Source organism: Manis pentadactyla, chromosome 15, assembly GCF_030020395.1.
Source record: "Manis pentadactyla isolate mManPen7 chromosome 15, mManPen7.hap1, whole genome shotgun sequence".
In the NCBI taxonomy this organism is placed as follows: domain Eukaryota; kingdom Metazoa; phylum Chordata; class Mammalia; order Pholidota; family Manidae; genus Manis; species Manis pentadactyla.
In genome coordinates this window covers 5,440,163-5,458,965 of record NC_080033.1, presented here as the reverse complement: position 1 = coordinate 5,458,965, position 18,803 = coordinate 5,440,163, and the positions used below count along the sequence as shown (strand labels likewise).

The window sequence follows — 18,803 nt, the reverse complement described above, 5'->3', positions numbered from 1 at the left end:
GACCAGTGAATTGTGTGTAATGGTAGCAATCCTCTCTCTAGGGCTGAGGAATCAGACCTCTCCTGAATAAGGAACAAGCACCTGTCACCACGGGGCTGCTCTCCCCTCAGGCCCTCTATGCTTGACCTTAAAGCTTCAGTCTAGGGAAACCTCTCTTCAGCATGTTAAGGATGCAGACACATGAGGTGTCCTCTGAGCAAATTTGGGAACACACCTCATCATACTGTCACCAAGATTTGAGGACACAGCAGTGAGCAATGGTGTGCAAACGGATTCACAAGTGGGCCATTGTTTCAGACTGCACTTACTCACATGTCAGTGGTCTTTCAAGTGCATGCTTCTTACAAGCAGGGTCAAGACAGACCCTTACATTATATAGTTGTGGGTGTAGACAGGGCCTTCCAACCTTGGCTCTCAATCAGAACAGAATTTGTGCTGAGACATAAAGAAAGCTCTGTGCTGCTGGGAATGTTCATCCAGAGAAATCTAAAAATAGTGAGCTGCACATTATGGTGGATGCCTAAGGGGACCTTAAGATAACACTTTGCTGTAAGTGAGTTCCAGGCAAAGTCAACTATGAGTGCAGGAATCCTACCTAGAACCCAACAGGATAAGTTGGATTCAACTTGCTTGTCAATTTCAAACAGCGAGTGACTGGATCCTAATCATTGGCTTAGTGGAAAGAATACAAGATTGATTTATAATGTCTACCCTGGGACTGGGAGTGGGGAGAGGCAGTTCCATGAATTTTAAAAACTCTTGTCATCCGATGTCACAGTGTCAGTTAAGCATTGCCCAGTTTCCTCAACTCAGTGTTGAATTCTCCATTGTTGGAAATTCCAAAACTATTTCCTTCTGCTTCTCTTATAATACACACTATATTCCACTCTTATACCCACGTTTCTGTTTCCCTTGTCTAAATCTTAATTCTCCAAGGCAAGAAACTCCATTTTATTTACTTTGGCACTTCTCTCAGATCTCAGCAGTCATCTATCTTTTTACCTATTCCTTAATTCAGCAACAGGTCCTGAATGCCTACTCTGTAGTAGAACTGGCCAGGCTCTGGGACAGAGTCATAAATAAGACCCAGCCCATGCCTTAAATAAACTCACGGCCTAGTGAACTCCTGAATGAATGAAGCAACAAATTGTACTCTGGATCCCCCGCTGGTGTGCTGTGCGAATGATCGTCTCTTAGAGGCTTTGGTGTTTTATGACCGATGAAGTAGCCTCCATATATATTGTCCTCTGACGTCATCCCAGTGAGAAGGATTGAACAGCAAACTGAGGTGACATCAGAGAGGTTAAGTGACCCGCCCAGTTTCACCACAATGGGTTTGGACAAATAAATTGGGAAATGTTTTTGAAAGAAACCATGAAACAAACAGAGAAACCCTCTTCTGTAGGGACCTGAAGCCTGAACTCCAACAATTATACTAGCTTCAAACACAGCCCATAAGCCTCAGCCTCTGTGGCTGGCTGGACAGTGGACCCCACAGAAACGTCCACATCCCAACCCCCGGAATCTGAGACTATGTGAGGTTTCAGGGCAAAAGGAATTAAGATAACATATGGAATCCAGGTTGCTCATCAGGCGACCTTAAAAGAGGGAGATTATCTTGGATTTTCCCGGTGGGCCCAGTGTAGTCACAGGGGCCCGTAAATGGTGGAAAAGGAGACAGAAAAGGATTAGGGAGGCGACAGCATGAGGAGGACTCGGCGCCTGTGCGGGCGGTGACGGGGGCGGAAGTGGCCGCAGCCCAGGACGTAGGCGGCTCCTTGGGAGGCTGGAAAAGGCAAAGAAACAGATTCTCCAAGAGTGTCCAGGGGGAAAAGCCCTGCCAACACCTTAGCTTTAGCCCCGTAAACTCATTCTGGACTCTGATTTCCAGAGTTACAAAACAATACATGTGCATTGTTTCAAGCCATTAAACTTGTGTAATTTGCTGCAGCAGCAATAGGAATCCAACAGAGTCCTTGTGAGCAAATCAGTTCCAAAATATCCTTCCTCACAGGACGCGGGATTCTGTGTTCAGTAGGAGAATATACACAGCAGCAACCGTGACTGTTAGCTCCCCTCTGCCCTTCCTTAGAAGTACCATATCCTGGGACACTTACAGTTTTTTACCACAAGTTAAGCGATTTCTGGCCTATATTATTCTCTGACAATATTCAGAAACACTACAGAAAAATAAACAAACAGAACACTTCTTCCCTGAAAGCAGATCTCCACCCCAACTACATGTGACCTGGGGAGGTTTTTAAAAATATGGATGCCCAGGCTCTCAGACCAAGCCAATCAGTCTTCTTTTAAAAGCCCCCCAGGTCACTCTAGGGTGTGAGGAGGGCTGAGAACGGCAGCACCGAAGCAGGGACACCTCGGTCTGGCAGAGCCCAGAGTCCAGCCCACTTGCCCTGTGGCCCTGCACCTCTCTCCACCATGACTGCTGACTTGCCAGGCCCTTCTCCTAAATCCGCCGGTTCTCCTACTTTGCTTGCAGTCCCACAAAGCTATGACCAAAAGAAAACTGCCTCAAACTCCAAGAGAAGTGGAAATAAAAGAGGTGCAGGTGGGAATTTGGGGACCCCAGCCTCCCACCTTTCCTCTGAAGCTAAAGTCAAGGTAGGAAGTATTGTTTGTACACTTGACCACAGGGCTGAGCCAGACAAGAGCAGCCATCTACGGTGATGTGTTCCAAGCCTTATGCCACATACCACTGGATCCTCAAAACATTAACAGACATCATCTGTAGAAATAATAATGGAGGACGGGGGTGTCCAGGTCCAATACCTTGGAAAAACACCACCCATACGCTCCTGCCCCTGGATATTAAAGGCTCTAAGACATCCTGCAGTTTAAACAATATACTGTTTAACCCAGTACTTCTTAAATTTATTTGATCAAGGAATTGTTTTTGCAAGGAACATCTGTGATACGGGGGGCCCAGTTTGGAAATTCCAATTCCTTGTTGCCAAAGGTAAGAAGGGGGCTCAGGAGATGACGTGATATGCCTGAGGTCACGAAGCACAGTCTGCCAATGCTCCCCTCTTTCCCCTTGACCCACCTGGGCTCCCCTGACCTGGGCTATTTCCAGCATGCTGACAGCCTCCTGGCCCAGGGCGCCTGTGTGTCCCATCACTGCCTAAGGATTCCCTCCTGTCTTGGATGCTTGCTCTGGGTGCAGCCCTGCATGCAGGGGAATAAGAGTTGGTGCATAAATGCTCCAGTTTGCCAACTGGCACGTGGCCACCGGGATTCTGAGGGTCTCCCATGGGCTGCCACCCAAGAGCTTCCAGGAGAACCTCTCTTATTGGTTTTTCTCCATTCCTGGCTCCTAAATCTACATTCTCACCTGTGCTTCCTAGGATTCACTTCCTCATGGGTTCTTGTCTCAAGTCCTGCTTTTGGGAAAACCTAAACCAAGAGTTACTCACAAAGCAAGGGAAGAACAATAATCAAGACCTAAGGTCTAGTTCAGATTAAACAGATAATTTTTAAGACAGTCTTTTTGAACAGTTTTGGCCTAACAGTAAAATTGAGGGAAAGGTACAGAGGTTTCCCATAAATCCTGTCCCCCACACATGCACAGCCTCTCCCACTATCGCAGTGGTTTGTTAAAATCAATCTACTCTCAACACAACATTATCACCCAAAGTCCCTAGTTCACATCGGCGTTCACATTTGGTGTTACATACTCTGTAGGTGTGGACAAATGTATAATGACATGTATCCATCATCGTAGTATCCTACAGACTATTTTCACTGCCTTAAAAATCCTCTGAGCTAATGATTTGGTTTTTATAAATGAAATCAGATTCAAGCTCAAGATCACAAGTTTTAAGCAGACATAAACATTTCCTAATAAGGCGAGAAGCAAAATTCTACTCTCAAAATCAAGAGTTTACACTTTTTCTTCCTTCTTATGCGCGCACACACACACACATACACAAACTGAGAAACAAAACTGAGTTAGAGATTAAACACTTTGCTTTATCTTTGGAAAGTAAGCAAAGTTTCTCCATCTTTTTGCCCTCTGGTAAAAGGTCACAGACAAATAATATGTCATGTTGCTAGAATGTTCTCTGAGTGCTAAGAAGCAAAAAGAAATGCTTACAGAAATTAAACTTGGGAATTTCTGAACAGGCTGTACATCTGAGGTGACTCCAGGCTGCCAACTTCTTTTTCAAACACAGTGAATAAATTTGCTCAAGAAATTAGCTGTCGATAGGAGGGGTATGAAAACCTCGTCAGAGCTCTCAGTTTGGCCAAGGATCTCAAACGGTTTTCCAGATATTTGGGGCTCAGCAAAATCTAACACACTTTTCTTAGCAACTTCTTCTCCCTTTTATTTTCCAAACTCTGAAATTATAAGGGAACTTTCTTGTGTGTTTGTTTTTAAAATATTAGTTGACATTGAACAGGCAGATAAGCATTTTTGCATTAGTCTTTTAACAGGAGGATTTTACACTTGCTTTGGGTAGATGCGGTTTCCCTCACGTTTGAATTGAGCCCAATCCTGCAGGCCAAGGAGGGACATTTGGGCTTGAAACCTCAGGGGAGAATCTTTCCACGTTCACACACAGAGAGAGAGAGGTTCAAGGGGGTTTCAGGCAATGTGGCCTTATAGAGCTGGGGGGACAGCACACCTACTAAGGTAGAGAAGATGCGGTGTCCCCTTGCACCTCGGAGGAGACTAAGGATGCCTAAGCCAGGTAGTCAGGCCAGACATCAGGAAGAGATGAGTAAGTTGTTAGAATCCACCTGCTCAGCTCTGAGGACTTTGAGGACTGCTTGGATCCAAGCATATGCACCTCAAAACACAAGTACATCTGACTGCCCTGCATCAAAAGTCACGTTGGCCTAGAAATCCATTCCCACAAGTATTGCTCTTACGCCCCGTGAGGGCCGTGACCTTTACTCCTTCCTACCTGCCTTCTCCATCCTCAGCTCTGTGCCAGAAACTTCCCGCTGTCCCGGGGCCTGACCTCAATCTCGGGCAAATGACCACCCCGTCTGATTCTCTCCTCCCTCAGCTCTAAATCAAGATCTATTTCTGAAGAGTTGGAGAAACTTTCTGAAGATGCTGCCCTCCCTCCTTGACCTCGTGCTGTGGAGCGCCTACGAGTGGAAGAGAGGAGCTCTCCTCGGCGTTTCCACCTCCGACGCCTGCAGCCGAACCCCTGTCCTTGGCCGCTCTGCCCGCTCCACACGGTCCTCAGAGCCCCGCAGGTGCACAGCACCCTCTGGAGGTCCCACAGGGGTCCTACAAAGAGCGCTGTAAGAGGGGGAGGGAAGGGCCCCCTTTGACCAAAAGTGACTCCCTCGAAAGCTTTCACGGGACCAAAAACCCCATCAGTCAACTTTTTTCTCTGGATTAAACATGGAAGGTGGGGAACATACGAGGTCACCATAAACCACGATAAGCACATCGGCTAAACTGAACTTACCGACTTTGCTCTGGCCACCAACAGGGAAGATGAAAATGGATCAGGACATAAAATGTGTGTTTAGAGGTCTGACAAAGAAAAGGCGCCTGGGGTTGAGTGATCAAATGTTCAAATGTTCTTCCTTCATATGGGAACAGTGGGGGGTGGGGGGGCGCAGGCTTTAGGGGACCGAGAAGGGTGCTCCAGGCCCAGAGAGAGAACGTGACCTGAGAGAAGGCACACAGAGGAAAAGCTGATGAAAACAGTGGCTGTAGTTACCACGCAGTGAGAAGACACAGTGCAAGACCTTCAGCATCTATTATCTTATTTGATTTCCATGATTTATATGCTAGGTAAGCATTCTCATATCCATTACACAGATGAGCACATGAAGGCTCATCTCTCACTTTATTCACGCGACTAATAAGTGGCAGATTGTGGGTTCGAGATTTCCTCTAGAGTCCCTACCTTCTTCCTAATAACAAATTAGTTGTATTATAGTTAGGGAGCACATGTGTGCTTTCTCGGGAAAAAAGAAAAGAGAGAGGGGAAAAAATTCCCACAAGATTTCTCAGACGCGACTTGGACGCCACAGCAGACATGTCAGTGAACAAAGTTGATGACTGCTCCTGACCTCACACCCACCGTCACCTAATGGTGTCTGCAAAGCTCCGTGGCTCCTGACAGGGGACTCAGAAGTATTGTAAGGAACCTGTGTATCCATATGCACGTCAAGCCTTGTCTGCAGACAAAATGCATTGTGCACATATCAAGATTTTCTGTGACTGATAATATACCAGTTGATTCAAAAGTGTTACTGAATTCACAGTAGGAATTTATGTTTCTTAACCTAGAAAAAAAGCATAATTAGAATCATATGGAGTGGATGTTTCTGTCATTAAAAGGGGATTTTCAATACTACAGCCTAGAAATTCTGTTCCTAGATACCTACTCGACAGAAATGCAGCAATGTGTTCATCAATAGACATCCTACAGGAATGGTCAGAGAAGCTTGTTCATTAAGTTCCCAAAGTGGACACAACCCAAATGCCAACAAGAGACCAAGGGATCAATGCACTGTGGTCCAGTCACACAGTAGAATACGGTACAGGATCAGACAGACAGACAACTGCACGCAACGCCAGGAAAAATCTCACGAATGTGAGCAATGAAGCCAGAAACATAAAAAGTCCCGTCTGGGCAATTCCACATACGTAACATTCAAAAACCAACCTAGGCTGTCAGAAGTCAGAAAGGCCGCCTTGAGGGGTGAAGGGCAGTGAGTGAAGTCAAGGGAGGACGGTGTCTGGAGAGGCTTATGATACTTGGCTTCTCAATCTGGGTGCTGCTTCCATGGGTGAACTTAGTTTATGAGAATTCCTTGAGCTGTGCAGGTGATTTGTATATGTTTTTACATTTACTTTACATTTCAATAAAATATTCAATAAAATATTCAAAAACAGGGCGGGGGGGTCATGCCTATAACACAAAGGACCCCTGCTCTCTATGCAGGTTCACCCCGGCCGAGCCCTGTGCTTACCCTTTGTCAAACAGGAATTTTCTTGCCTCCCCATTTCTGCTCAGGAAACGGAGGCACAATGAGATTAAATAAGGTAGCCCAAGGTCATTCAGGCAGTAAGTGGTGTGTCAGGATTCCAACCAAGGGAGAAGGACTTCAGCACCTTGGTTGTTAACAGCCTCCTGTCTCTCTGTGCGCCAGAGGACCTTGGGAGTCAACATATCACAAAGAGTAGTGACCACACCCAACTACTCAGACTCCCTAGGAAAGGGTTTGGGGAAGTGGTGGTGCAAGGACTCTGCCACCTTGCTGAGATCATGAGGGACTGAGAAGTGTGGCTGGTCCAGAGAACCCTGTGTGCTTCAATCTCACAAGAGTTCTAGGAATTCTTGCAACTTCTCCCCTCTTTACCACTGGGCAGATCTCTTGTACCCAATCCCTATCTGTTTTATTCCAGTAGACTCCCCACCATCAGTTTTTTCTTTCCCCACATGGACATGGCCAATTATCATTCTGCATCTTAGTTCTAATCACATGGACCCCACTGCCCACTGCCTCCTGAATCACCTGGGTTTGGACTCCAACTTTGCTACTTACAATGTAGGGGAACTTGAACATGTCACTTACCCTCATCTTAGGCTAAGTGCCTCCACGTTAAATGGGACTAAAATAACTTTCTCACAATGTTCTTTTGAGGATCTAGTTTATAGTGATTGCTCAAACAATAGTAGCTATGTTGCAAAAAAAAAAAAAGCACTTAGCATTGAAGACTTTGCGTGCATGACTCCTACCAACATTCCATGTTTATCCCACACTAATGCCCTTCAACAAATATTCCTACCTCTGAGGCTCACCTTCTCTCCTTTCAACGAGCATTTCTGCAAAAGTCATCCTTGGACCCTCCACATCAGACCCACCTTATGAGCCCTTAAAATTCAGAGGCTTACAAGAAAGGGAAGCAACCTAAGTGTCCATCAGTAGATGAATGGATAAAGAAGATGTGGTACATGTATACAATGGAATATTATTCAGCCATAAGAAGAAAACAAATCCTCCCATTTGCAACAACATGGATGGAGCTAGAGGGTATTATGCTCAGTGAAATAAGCCAGGTGGAGAAAGACAAGTACCAAATGATTTCAGTCATTTGTGGAGTATAAGAACAAAGAAAAAACTGAAGGGACAAAACAGCAGCAGAAACACAGAACCCAAGAATGGACTAACAGTTACCAAAGGGAAAGGGACTGGGGAGGATGGTGGGAAGGGAGGGATAAGGGATGGGGAGAAAGAAAGGGGGCATTACGATTAACAGACATAATGTAGGGGGTGGGGGCACAGGGAAGGCTGTACAGCACAGAGAAGACAAGTAGTGATTCTATGGCATCTTACGCTGATGGGCAGTGACTATAATGGGATATGTGGTGGGGACTTGGTGAAGGAGGGAGCCTAGTAAACATAATGTTCCTCATGTAATTGTAGATTAATGATACCAAAAAAAAAATTCAGAGACCTAGGCCTCACCTTTGGCCTTGTTAATCAGAATCTCTTGAGATGGATCTTGACTACGTTTATTTTTAACTGCCCCCAGGCAAGGCTTGCAAACACCAGCAAAGGGGTCCCACTGCCCTGTCTATGACTGAGAGTCCTGCCCACTCTCATATCTTTCAAAGCCTGACTTAAATTTCTCTTCCTTCATGAAACCATTCCAGATTCCTCCCTCCATAAATAATCTGTCCCTGCTTTGAATTATCATGGCATTTCTTTACATACATGATGACTCTTCTTAACATTTTTCATGCTCCTTGAAATCACAGTCAGTACGTGATTCACATTACTGTCTCCAAAGCTCTCTGTCACAGGGTTTTGCATAGAGCAGGTGCTCATGAAAATGAATTGATAGGGGCAGGATGAAGTCCAATCCCCGTGTTTTCAGATCATATCAATAAACCACACGTACCGATTCAAAGCAGTAACCGATTCATTTGAAGAGGAGGAGGGAAACCGGCAGAGCAGAGCTGTATCCTTTTTCTCTCCTCCCTTTCTTCTCTCTGATTCTTGCTGCCATCACCACACAGGATCGCCCCCCTTTATTCCTTAGCTAAATCTTGGGAAGGGGGTACTGAGTGGAAGCCCTTCATTACTTCCCTTTAACACAGTTGAGGCTGGAAGGCAAAGGTAATTTCTCTTTCTTGTTAAGAACAAGCAAAAAGATAAATCAATACAGCGATCCTAAACCATGTAAACAGCCAGGTTTCTCTGGTATAGTTTCCTGTTTAGACCAAAGGGCTGGGATAATTTCTCCAGCACCTTGGCTGGCTTCTGGCTCCATGCTTTCTGCCGGCTGGTTGCTGTTCACATTTCTGTTGAGCAGAAACTAATCACTCATTCAATGTGCTCCCTTCTTAAAGCAAGCCGGTGCTTCTTACTCCTATGTCTTAGTCAGCTTGGGCTGCCATAACGGAATGCCACAGACCAGGGCACTTACACAACAGACATTTATTTCCCATAGTTCTGATGGACAGAAGTTCGAGATCAGGGTGCCAGCAGGCTGTTGGTCTTGGTGAGCGTCCTCTCCCTGGGTTACAGAGACAGGCAGCTCGCTGTATCCTCACATGGCTGGGAGAGGGGAGTAGGGAACAAGGGAGAGATCACCTCTCCTGTCTCTTCTTATAAGGATACTGATCCCATTCATGGGACTCTCCTCTCATGACCTAATCACCCCCCTAAGGCCCTACCTCCAAATACCATCACATTGAGGATGTGGGTTTCAACGTATGAACTGAGGGGAGGGGAGCGGTGGGAATACAAACATTTAGTCCTTGACCCCCCAACCCACCTGTGATCTCTGTACAGCTCATCCTGGATTTTGCTGAAAGGGGGGCATGTGATCCTCAGGCACTGGCAAACAAGATGGTAGTGGCCGTGCCAATGTCATTTCAGACCCAACAAGGTGATCACGTATCAATAATCAAGAGCAGTAACAATCATTATGGATTCTGAAGCTGGTGGTTGCTTAAACCACAATTTCAATGGTTTCTGATCTTGTTTCTCAGTGTCTACGAAATCTCAATATTTCAGCATCTGAACTAGATAGTCCCTCCTCATACCCAGAAGAGGCACAAGCACCTTCTGTCTTGTCCTGAGCATTAGATGTACAGCTATTTCCTTCTTATCTGCCCCTTTCGAGTGGAACATTCATGGAAGGGGTGTAATGACAGGCTTCTGGATGATGCAGCATCTCAGAACTGCCCAACTACTGAGGATCAATAGATCAGCAGCCTTAATTTTATCTGCAAAGTCCCTCTTGTCATGTCATGAAACATACTCCTGAGTAGGACACCAAGGGAGAAGGTTAGGAGGGACAGAGTATTTCCTATGGCAACTGCCCACCTTTTCTGCCCATCCTTCAAGACCTCCTGACAGTTGTAACAAAGGGTTTATTATAATTTGCAGACAAAATAAATGCACCATCCCAAACTTGAGAGGCCCTAACAAGCCTTCAGCACATTCCGACTGTACCGGGGCACCACCACTGTCTGGTTATGCACCCATTTCAGGAACTAACACTTCCCTCAACATCAGTTCAGCACTCTTTCTGGTTTATTAGACATTTCCAAAAGAACACAAATTTGCAAGTATATCTGCAAACCCTGTGGCCCCTTCCCCGCACTGCTCAGTCATCATCTTCCTCCTCCTCCTCGAAGCTGTCTTCGAAGCCCTCACTGTGCTCCTGGTCCTCGTCCCCCTCTATCACTGTATCCCACTGCGGGTGATTTTTTGGCACAGGCTTAGCCTCATGAACTTCCAACTATAAAGAGGAATTGAATGTCGACATCAGAAATTTGGGAAGGAGTAACAGAAGAATACCTGGTAAAGAAAAGGTTTTCTTTGACCACAGCAATTACAAAAAAATCAATTTTATGGTTGTAACTCTAAATTTAACACTTAGAACATTCATCCTAGAAAACAAAACATAACTCTAACAGCATGTACATGTAGCTAAATTTCTAATACAGTTTGATATTTTGATTTTATAGAAGCTAAACTATTTATTCTGTGGCATGAAAATAAACTGTGGTTCTCGAGCAAGAACACTGTGTCTTAATAAGTCTTCTGCTGAAGCAGGAAAAACTCAAGGGTGATTTACAAAGAGGTATTTACAGCCTCCAGACTCATGGAGTAAAATCCTATCGCCAGTGAAAAGCTGCAAGGTGCCCCCGCGGGAAAGGAGAGGCCCGCGTGTCCTGGCTCCCTTCCCTTCGGGGCTCTCGGACACGATGCACTGACACTTCACAATCTCTCTAACACAGTACCAGGAACGCTTTTATAAAACTTCAAGTGAGAGGGTGAAACACTGAGAGTGTGCTTCACAGACAAAGTGTATACTCTGAAATGATAAAAAAATAAGTTCATTTCAGCAATTAATAGCTTCTCCAATAGAATCTGTGGGAAAACACATGCTTTTCTAAAGAAAAGAGAACACATTTTGTGAACCCCTGTGGAATTAGAGCACATCAAACCTATTACACTTCAGTAATTTCCCTTCACGGTTCTAAAAACTATTTACACTCCTTTAACTCAACAACTGAAGTTTATTATTATAAGGGTAGTCCATCAATTGTATCATATACACAGTAGGAGATAACCTCTTTTCCCTCTAGAACTCTACATTTCAGAACTTGAAATGCTTCCCTATATTAAGTAAGCACTTACTCAACAGACAACCTTATTTACTGCAGTCACTATTCTTACCTTCAATGGCTTAATCTGATCCAAACCCATATAAGAGTCTGATCTCAGAAACACTGTATACTGATAATTTCCAGGCTTGCCTGGTGTAGGAAACTTCAGTTCTATCTAGAAGATAAAATCAGCACTGAAAATCTGTATTTTGAGGAGCAGAAAGAACACCAGCTCACCCCTGAGTTCCTAGACCAGAACATGTAACAGCTCAGTGTTGACGCAGAGGACGCAGGAAGCCCTAACTAATGCTAGGAAGTTAGAACCACCCCCGAACAGTACATTTATGCCATATATTACATCTACAGCACGAAAGGAAGCCAAAGGAGGCGGAACTGATGGAGCTGATCTGTATCTCCACAATCAAAGTGTATTTAAAGCAACCAAGTTCTGTGCTGACCATCACCTTGACAACATGAAGAAATGAAATAGGATGTAAAATCAAAATAAATGTAATGTTGGAATTAATAAAACTGACTGCCAGAGAGGAGATAATTCTTGACAAGTTTTCTTATTTCTACAATAAATGCTATGAGATAATAGAAAATATATATATTGGCTCTGCCCCACTTCCAGGCCCAGAGCTCCTCAAACCCCTGTAACTTTTCAAGTGATAAGAAAACCAGGAGCATCTTTAGTTCTAATATTTGCCCTTTGACCCAGGTCAGACAGCGAGCTCATAAATCCCTTGGAACTGCGTGGGTGACAGGAATGAGTTTTGTTCTGATAAGGTGACTCCAGATGGGCGCCCGGGTGAGGGCCGGCCACCAGGAAGACCTGACTGGAAACCCAGAGCTTCCTGCCCATCCCCCATGCCCTGGAGAGGGGCTGGAGACTGAGCCAGCGGTCGGCCAGCCACGCCCGGTGAGGAAGGCTCCATAAGGTCCCCCAAGTGAAGGGCCTGCTGAGCTGGTGAACACACAGAGGTGCTGGGAGTGTGGCGTGTTCACAAGGGGCATGGCACCGCCACGGGGGCCCCTCCCCAACACTCTGCCCTGTGTCTCTCTTCCATCTGGATATTTATATGTACCCTTTAACACTTTCTTTTGTAATAAGCCAGTAAACATGTTTCCCTAAGTTCTGTGAACCATTCCAGCAAATCATCAAACTAAAGGATGGGGCCACGGGAACCCCAATTTACAGCCAGTTGGTCAGAAGTTAACTGACAACCGGGACTAGCCACGGGCGCTGAAGGTGGTGGGCGGCAGTCCGGTGTGACTGAGCCCTTAACCTCTTAGTCACACGTCTTGTGTGACTTGCCATCTGACACTACCTCCAGGGAGACAGTGTCAGCACTGAGTTAAAATGCAGGACACTCAGCTGGTGGTACAGAGAACTGGTTGGTGTGGGGAAACCCACGCAGCTGGCGTCAGGACTGCTGTGACTGTGGTAGCAGCATGACAGTGAGAGAAACACACAGAAGTGAGTTTTTCCTTTACGAATGCCCAATGCCTTCAAGGTCAGCAAGGTACTTTATTTCCTCTCAAATCGTAAACTTCAAATGCAAAGAGTTAGAAAACTCTTAGAAGTTTCAATTTCACTTGGAAAAAGGAAGAACAAATTTTTAAGATGACATCTGGATATATGTACCTCATTATAAAAATGTTTTTAAAACAAAATGTATTTTAAAAAAGTATAAAATCAGTAAAAAAAAACCTGTAACAGTGTAGTATTTGAGGAAAATTGAATATGGACTGCACATTGGATAATAATACATCAATGTTACATTTCCTGAGTACAGTAATTGTATCTGCTCATGTAGAAGAAAGGCCTGTTCTTAGGATACATGTGTCATTAACACAGGAGTGAAACTTCATGTCTGCAAGTATGTAAAGTGAGCTTGGGGGGAAATATGTGTGTTTTCTGTGTGGACACATATAGAGAAAGATAGCAAAAAATATATGGCAAAATGTTAAATGGTCAGTGTAGAACAAGGGTCTATGGGCATTCATGATACTGTGCAACATTTTTATATATTTTTGAAACTTCAAAGATCAGAGGGAAAAAATAAGAGATGCCATTTTTCATCTTTCTGATTAGCAATATTGAAAATGACACAGACTGAAAGGCGATGGGCAAACTTGAACATTCATTCTCCCTATGGAGTCTCTGATTCATTAATTCTACCTCTATGATTTATTCTATAGATATGCTCGCATATGTGCAAAATGACATGAGGTTATTCACTGCAGCAGAAGATGATAAACAACTTGTAAGTCCAGTAAATCAGAGTGCTGAACAGACATTCATATAAAAGAGGGTCATGCAGCAGTAAAAAGGATGAGGAAACATTTTCTGTACTAACATGAAACAAATTTCAAGTCCTGTCATTCAGAGGACAGGTAAAGTGCAGAACATGGTGGACACTATTTTGGGGGGGAAAATGCACATGATGTATCTGCTTACAATTTACATACACACAGTGTCACATGAAGACTACACAAGAATTGGCTAACACCAATGGTCTCCAGGGAAGGGAGTGGGTGGCTGAGAGACAGGGACGCAAGCTGTTGTCCATGTGTGCTTTTCTGGTATATGTTCTGAAATGGTAACTAGGTGAAGTATTATCTCTTCAAAAACAGATAAAATTTAAATTTAAAAAAAAAAGACTACTCTGTCAAAGAAATACCCTTAAGCTGCCTCTAACTCTTAAAGGTCAAACAACAATAAACTACTTCTTATATTTACTACATGGTTAAAAGGGGTGGGGGAGGACTTTCTGGATTAGAAATCAACATCACAGAACTGTTAAAATTCAAAAGACTTGCTCTTGTCCAAGTCCAGGCAAACAGAACCTGCTTTCTAGAAAAGGAACATTAAAAAGTCAAGAAGAAAAACAAGACCACAGAAAGGAGTTCCCAGGGGGGGAATGTGTCGGCCACCACACTTGATCGGTGATGTCATCGACAGGGGGCAGAGCCACTTTATTATAGAGTTCCGCTCCAAAAATGCATCTTGGCACTAATCCACTGGGGGAAAGATAAAAAATTTTTAGAATATGATTAAATTCTGAAGAAGAGAAAGAAAGGCATATGTTCTTAGATATTAACAGTGAAAACTCCACAAAGCAAGTTGAGAAAAAGACTGACCAAGTACCTCTAACTGTTCAACACTACACATTTCCAATGAACTCCCCCACCAGACATTGGAGAACAGCTGTAAATCATGTCTTAACATATGAAATAAAATACACTGAATATGGTAAGCTGATTTCTAAAAAAGATTTTATGAAGCGGTATGATGGCAAGATGCTATACATTTGTAAAAACTGAAATAATGTGTTTGGATAATTACCTCCTCAGTGTCTTTTAGTGTACACACATGATATGGCATAGATATTAACGTCTGTTCCTTCCTATCTGCAATATAAAGCCACCACCATTCTTGTTTTTCCTGCAAAGAGAAAAGACAGCTATGAGTCCCCAGCAGACACAGTGCCTGGAACAAAACAGGTGTTCAATAAATATCTACTGAATGAGCAAGTTTGTTCTTAACCATTTGTAGATCTGCTCTCCAAAAGAATTATGCATATAATCTGGGGGTTTCAAATGGCCTCTTAAACCTTACTGATGGGCCCCTGTATTAAACCCTGATTAACCTTAAGTGATGAAAGATATTCTGAAAAAGAAAAGAGTATAAACTATTACAATATCATCTAGCAAATAATCTTAGTGTTCTTACCTAGTAATAAGCAAAAGCCAGGAAGTAGGAGGGGAAGAGACTTGGGCAACCAAATCAGAAATCAGCGCATTAAGCACATCACTTGGAAGAGAGCATCTCAAATCTGCGTGTCACCCCTGTGCAAGGACCAGCTGAACCCCCGAGCACGGCTCCGATGTGTGTGCAGGTGCTGCTGTAGTCGGCACCATGCAGGCAGCTCAGACTCAAGGGCCCCTTTATACCTTTCACTGCCTATGATTTTTTAATAAGCTTGGCAACAGAAAAAGAGATAAAGAAAGTGCCACCAGAAAGCCAATGAGAGCAGGAAGAACTGACAGGAGACAACAAAACTACTAAAAAAATGAAAATAAAAAATCGCAAGACCAAGCAGTCTGGAAGCACCGGACTTCAGTGTGCGGGGCAGCCATCGCTGAGTCACAGCGCACAGCGGGCTGGTCAGGCATCTCCGTAGCCGCCACTGCTTGAGAACTGGTCAGGGAAGACAGATTTCTAAAATGGCTTCAAGAAAAATGTTTTGGAGCTAGAAATAAAATAAGCTCTAGGATTTACACACCAGCAGACTACCCTGAATTCTCAATCACACAAAAGGTGAAAAAAAATTACTTACTGAAAACAGTTTTGTAGGTAAAATGCACTTTTAAACCCAAATCACTTGTATTTTCTATTTGTTTTAACTGTAAGACATTAACATTTGGTTTATTAATACTTTCTAATAAGGCTACACAAAGTTCAACTACAAGCTCTTTTGTTTAAATGCCTCCTATTGCAAAGCACTGCAAGGGTGGTGGGGGAAGGGGATGTGCGTGTCTGTGGGGGTGCGTCTGTGTGTGTCTGTGTGTGTCTGCCCGAGTGTCTGACTAAAAACAGCACGGACTCAATGTGGCGCACAGATACCTGGGCTCTGCGAGCCAGAGTCCCCGCTGCAACCACTCACCGATGGTACAGCGGTGGGGAAGGGTGAGCCGGCTGCACCTCCAGGGCCCCGCGCACAAAGGCGGGCGAGGGGTGGGGAGGCAGGTCTGTGCGCAGGCTGAGCGGCCGGTGCCTGTTTCAGAGCCAGACCTGGATCACCTCACCTCTCTGAATCTCACCTCTCTTCTCTGTTAAGCGATGAGTGCCTGACTCAGGCTGCGCTGTGGAGATGAACTGACACAGAGTGAGTGACGTGCGTGAGGGCCCAGCCCGAGGAGGGCGAGGAGGGGCTGCGGTGGCTGTGCCCGCCAGTGGGATGACGCAGACACCGAGCTGTGTGAGCGGTCCTAACACTTTGCTGTCAGAAATCTCAGGACCACAGCGCGTGTTGGTACCAGCAGTGCAGGGCTTTGCTCAGGAATGGGCACTTCTGCTTGGCCTGCCCTCATGGAGAGGCCTCTCCCTTCCCTCCTCCAGGCTGTCTGAGATGAGATCCACTCAAGAAGACCGAGTAAGAAGCCAGTGAATGCCCGTCTGTGGCACCTGTGCCTTGACTGATGCACACGGTTAAAGTGGAGAAGCTGTTTCACTGTGAGTTATCTGCACTTCAGACAAAACTGTTTTCTGTTGTGTCAGAGTCCCAACCATTCTTAACATATTAAATACAGTAAGAGTTGCAATAACATGGAAGTCTATTATGAACATAAACTTTAAATAACTTACATGCATGATAGGGGCAGGTACATAGGAAGGCAGATGTTAGAAAAACAGTAAATTTTATCTGATAAATGCTACTTGGAGCTATTTGCCATGCAGATGCAGACTAAATTAGAAAAAAGCGTTTCACTGCTAAAATGTTCAAGGGGCGTGAATGAATGTTTTGCCTATTAACTAAACATGGTCTAAAATGAAACTGTCTGTTGTAAGGGTACAAATTATACAGCTCATAGCATCCCTGGCACTTTGAAAACGAATCAATGAGTGGAATTTATCTGCTTGATTTCACGAGACTTGGTGTTGGCAGACTAGCACATAGTGGGCGAAATGCCCCAAAAGATGGGCTAAGTGACGCTCAGGACATGCCAGAAGATCGGCGTGCACATTAAGATGGAATCCTAGCCGACTGTGCTCCAAGTTTAAACCAGAGTCTACAGAGATGCTCACTCATTACCGGGAAAGCCATCACTTGGGAACTTGCCTTCAGCAGCCCCCAGTGGCTCTCAATTGATGTTCTAGAACAGAAAGCAGATTTATACAGGAGATCACCTGCCAGACAAGAGCAGTAAGCAGAAGGTTCTGTGGCAAAGCTGCGAGGCAGTCTGTGAAACAGCTTCCCTGAACTAAGAGGCATCCAGTTCATGACCTCGAGCCACACTCAGTTTTGCACATTTGCAAGAGCCAAATGTCAAGCAAATCCTAAATTCATTTGAAAGACAAAAAAACGTAGCCATCAAGGAGACAGAAAGTGGAGCAGACCACAGCCACACAGTAAACAGGACAAGGGATAGGACAGCACTACAATGATCTTGACCTGGGGCTCAGCCATGCTCAACCCCTACTGAACTTACCACCGGCCCTACAGCCTTGGGCTTGGCCATGGCCATGGACCAGGGTGCTCCTGGGGCCCCAGCAAGTCCACAGGACCCTCAGGAAACACCACAGGGAGATTTATGACTTTTTCATCCCATTTAAAACTTAACAGAAGGGAGAGATTCACAAGTCACATAGTCTGAAGCAAAATATGCATCTGTCTGAGGCATAGCAAACTGCCTGAACTAATGAAAAGCCATCATCTAGCACAATCCTCAGTAACCTGGCCCAGAAAGGACAGAAGCAGAGGAAACCACAGAAATACTTAAAAAGTTAACAATCCTCCCTTTAAACAACACATTCACTAAATGTAATTCATATGGAAATACGTCCCTCAAAATGTGGCCTATCAGGAGGAGACGACCTTCAGCACCTGAGCCAGCCCACGGCACAGAGGGACCCAGGGCGGAGACGCCCGACAGGAAGCGCGGGGCAGGGACGCCGGCGCCCGGCCCTCTCGCCTCAGGGAAGCTGGGACTGTACACGGTGCGTTATCTGGGGCCTGGTCTCCAGCAGCGCCCGCTCCTTGCGCTGTACACTCTGCTGCAGTTCCCGCCACTCCTGGGAAAAACTGAATACGTGAAATCAGGTATGCTTTTGACCATTCCGAGGAATTTCCATCTTCTTCCAGCTATGATCCCCGTCAGTCCCACAAATCCGATTATTCCCCTGCTCAAAGCACCGCTTTTCTCTGAACTCCCCACAAACCTTGTTTGGGTTTTTGTTCCCTTTCCCTACCTGGCAAATTCCTACGAGTTACTTCCAGGAGCGGCCTCAGGTAGGGCTCCCACGCCTCGGGTTCCCTCTGCCCAGGGCCCAGCCGGTCGCCCCCTCCCTCGGGCTGCCGGGCGGGCACGTCTCCTTCCTGCCGCAGTGCTTACTTAGCCGGCCCTCCCCGCCAGCCTCCTACTAGTCAAGGGCAGAGACTGTTCCAC

At 45.2% G+C, this 18,803-nt stretch overlaps 1 long non-coding RNA gene across 1 annotated transcript; it reads right to left on the bottom strand.

Moving 5' to 3' along the window:
* Nucleotides 1-10,295: 10,295 nt before the first annotated feature.
* On the bottom strand, nt 10,296-15,550 carry LOC130680916 (uncharacterized). The gene is made up of 3 exons (XR_008993949.1): nt 14,980-15,550; nt 11,698-11,802; nt 10,296-10,753 (listed from the first exon to the last, which is right to left on the bottom strand). It is a non-coding gene; the product is annotated as an uncharacterized LOC130680916 (long non-coding RNA).
* Nucleotides 15,551-18,803: the final 3,253 nt, after the last annotated feature.